Source organism: Austrofundulus limnaeus, unplaced genomic scaffold (assembly GCF_001266775.1).
Source record: "Austrofundulus limnaeus strain Quisiro unplaced genomic scaffold, Austrofundulus_limnaeus-1.0 Scaffold324, whole genome shotgun sequence".
In the NCBI taxonomy this organism is placed as follows: Eukaryota; Metazoa; Chordata; class Actinopteri; order Cyprinodontiformes; family Rivulidae; genus Austrofundulus; species Austrofundulus limnaeus.
The window spans coordinates 217,282-221,571 of NW_013952726.1; positions in this window are offsets into that span (position 1 = coordinate 217,282).

Below are 4,290 nucleotides of genomic sequence, written 5' to 3' on the forward strand. Positions count from 1 at the left end.
AACAATAGAAAAGTTTTTTTTTCACCAGGGTTACCTCTACACAATAAAATCTTTACCTTAAAATAATGTTGAGCTAAAATTATCTATTCACATCTGATGTATCGCTTACAAACAAAAGGAGGATGAAGGTAACTTTGAACTAAAACAAACTGTTACATATCATCTTAAGAAACAATGCAATCCTGCTCAGAATATAACTATTTAACTAAAAATGGTGTTTTAAACACTAAAAATGAAGTCAAATGATAAAACAATTAAATAAACTAGTGTTTCATTATCAAGAACTATAATAAAAATGAAAACTAGCATTTTAACAAATGTTAAACCAGGGGTGGGAAACTGGTGGCTCTCAGGCCCGTATGTGACCCACAAGTGACTTCTGTCAGGCCGACCAATTTTTTTTTATTTTTTCCTTAAAAAACACTCAAAGCAGCTCTTAGATCAGTCCTCTTTGGATCATATGTGAACAGACATTATCAGTGATGAAGTTCAACAAATCCAGATACAGATCCTCTGTCACAGATCACCTCTCTGCTGTTCGTTGCACCACCATGTTCTGTTTGTTTGTGTTTTTACTGTTCCTGCATAGGAATATTTTCCTTTATCACCTGCATCACAATTTCACATATTTATATAAATATTTACAACATATCCTCGTCCTATAGCAGCTAATCAAAATATAGAATTTACTGCTCCTAACATTCAGTGAAAAAAATTACTATTAAGCAGAATTAAGTACAAGATATTGTTGGGTCTGGCCCTCCAGCATGGCTCAAGGTTCTCATGCGGCCCCCGGAGAAAAATAATTGCCCACCTTTGTATTTAACTGAACATGTAACATCTACAGACTAGGGGTGCAACGATACAGAAAATTCACGATTTGGTTCGGTTCGATACTTTAGTCTCACGGTTCGATATTTTTTCAATACAAAAAAGAGAAATGTCCATGCCCTTTTTAACTTGTAATTTATTTAAATTAATTATGAACATTTGTTTAACCTCAAAAGTACAGTTTTTAAATGAAATGTTGCTGAAACAGCAAGTTTCTCAGTGGATCTGTGCTCGACAATGCAGCCTAGGTGGAGTAGTCGAACACAGATCCACTGATCCTTCAACACAGAGCATCTTCAGAAGACAAGTTGATAAAATAAATGTTAAAAATCTGTAGTTTGATACAGGTGTGTATTGAACCTAAAGCACTGTTCGACACGGTTCGATATGGGTGCATTGTTATGTTTCGTCTGGGTTCATGTTTTTATTTTGACTTTATTCTGATTTTTCTGTCATGTTCCTGTTTTCTTCCTCCTGTCTGCCTTTGCTCCAGCCCCGCCCACTCTCACCTGATCCTCATGTTTCCCCCCAGGTGTTTCCTGTTTGTGCTCATTAGTCTCACCTTCATATTCTGTGTCTTGTCTTCACTTCCCTGTCGGGTCATTGTTTGGTATTGTTATGTACTGTGCCTTGTCTTGCCATGTCACTCTGAGTTTTTTGAGCTGCCCTGTCAGCACCTTTTTGTTAATACTTTGTTTTTTTGGAGCCTTTTATCTGTCTGCGCCATCGGTTCTTTCCTGCCTGAAATTCATAACATACATGTATTGTTGCAGCCCTGCTACAGACTGAGTGCTACTGCACTTATTACCCAGGCAGAAGAAAAAGTAGTTCCCACCAACTGTGTTTGATTTTGACAAGATTTCAATATTTAGTTTCTTTCCGCTGTGTTCCTTTTAGTTATATATGTTACCTGAAATGACTGAAGTATAGAAGTATCAGTATTTTGATTCTAGTTTTGATCCCAGAGCACAAACTCTTGTATCAGTGGACTGATCCACACATCACCAGACTCAGTTCAAGATGGCCGCTAATAGATATTAGCTGTCATGGACTAATCATTTATATCTGTTTCACCTTGACACTGTCCATCACTCGTATCTTTCTGATAGCTCACTTTGGCTCGTAGTCTGTTTGTTTCCGGATGTCAGGACTCCGCAACGGACTGAACTCTCTTGTTTGATAACAGACTCTTTGAGCTTGGAGCCCAGTCATAGGTTGGACAGTATATTTGGCAATCTGTGATTGGTTGTAAACTGTCACATGGTGTTAACATAACGTTATATTACTGGCTGTTTTCTGCTGACGAATCAGTCACAAGCATGCAGCGCTTCCTGATTCAGTTCTGTTTGTTTGTCACTCACAATGAAATCATTTATTACGACCATACACGCAGACTTTTCTGGCATTATTCCAACGTGTTTCTGCATTCTTGGTAAATCGTGCCACCACATTAGCCAACACAAAACAAGGCTATAACTCACATTGTGTTAGAAAGATTGAGATAAAATTTGAAGACAGTAGCTGACAGTCATTCACAACATAAAGTTTGGCTGTGGCACCTCCTGGTATCAGCAAGGTTTGACTAAACTACATCAATCTTCAACATTTTAGAGTAAAACTCTGGCATGAAAGGCGATGGGTTAAAACGCATTCCTTTATGAAAAGCTACAGGTCCCTTAATGCATAAATTATTCACTAATTTCTACTTTTCTTTAATGTAAAATTGTTGAACATCACTTAAAATTCAGAAACAATTTCCAGATTTTATTCAATAGGTTCTTGATTCGGTGAGTTTGTCGTGTTTTTATTTATTGGACTCTCAGCCAAGCTTGTTATAATTTGGAAAAGCATCTGTATTAAACCTGCCAGAATAAAGTTATAATCTTTTTTTTCCCGCCGTGTTTATTTTGATTATCTGTGTCGAGAGTATTTTAAATATCATCTTCAATTCAATGCACAAAGGAAGCGGAGACTTAACTCCTAATAATCTGTTGTCACTGAGGGGAGATCTTGCTCAGATTAATCTCTTATCGCTCACAACATTCTGCTCAAATTAAAGTTTAGCGCAGCCCTTCAGATGGATTGGATATCAGGGAGGTTTTCAAAACACTATTTGTGGGAGACATGCATTGACAGCTGCTGGGCTCCGAGTGTTACTAATGACGATTCTCAAGGGGAAAAGCACTATCTGCAAACTTTGAAGGCGACGTGGCTGTAATTTTCTCCCTGATTGCACTCTGGTCATGACAAATATTCCACATATTTAACCATCCAGTGGGTGCAGAGACTGAGGCAACAGTGAGATTGCAAAGTGGATTTTAATTATTAACAAAACATTCTGCAGAAGCTCCAGTCATTACTGTGGTATTCTTTCTCAGACGAAAATAAAACCTGTTGCAACGTAGATCAGGTATCATCCTGAGGGGCTTCTTATTCTTGGCCAACCTGGCTTATTCTTGCTGCTTTTATTTTATTACAAAAAAAAAAACAGATTTTGACCGTTTTAACCGTATTTGCTGGTGGGTGTGGCTGCAGAGAGAGAAAACAACCCTCATCCAATAGACCCGTGTTTGTCTGTTTTCCAACCCACTATTTTTAGACTTTATGAATTTTTCAGGCGTATTTTTCTTTCTGCTCTCTGTTTCAGTGGGTTTATGGGTTTACCCACTCTCCAATAGACTTTCCAGCCATTGTAAGTTTCCAGAAACCACAATTACAAATCATTTTATATGAAAAAGGTTTGTGTCGTTGCCATCATCTGACATGGGAAGCGAGAATTTGCCTCCCTCACTTAGATGTATTAGCTCTTTTTGTATTTTTTAACTCTTTACTTACTTAGTGTCAATCATCTTCCTCCTGTTTTCAATAAGAACAAAGACTCAGTTATTCTGGACTTATTCCTGACATGTATTTGGTATTTATATGTATTGTGTTGTGGTGTTTGAGTGTTTGCACCATACAGTATTTGAATTTATAAATAGATGTATTTTATTGTATTTATTTTTATTAATATACTAGCTGGTTAGTGCAGGGGAAGCATTGAGTATGTTCGAGAGTGAGGACGAGTGTCTTTATGTGTCTCTGTGATTAAAAATGTTGTATTGCATTTCGGATTTAATTATTATGATTTGTACTTTTGTTGCTTATCTCATGTATTATAAAGTATTATAAAGACCACTTTGAAAATGAGACGTTACATCTCAACGATTTATTCTTGAAACAAAAAATAAACAAATAAATAAAATTTAGTGAAATGTTATTGCCTGAAAGTGAAAGGCAGTAATGTTTTTGCCCTTGTCTGTATGTGTGTTTGTTTACAGAGGTGCACAGTACCAAAGTACATTTACTTTATTAAAGCAACTTTCTAAAGGATCTGTAATTTTATTAGAGTATAAAAGCATACAGTAGTAAATAATTGTAAATCTCTCATTACATTCAAAACATAATAAATTGTCAACT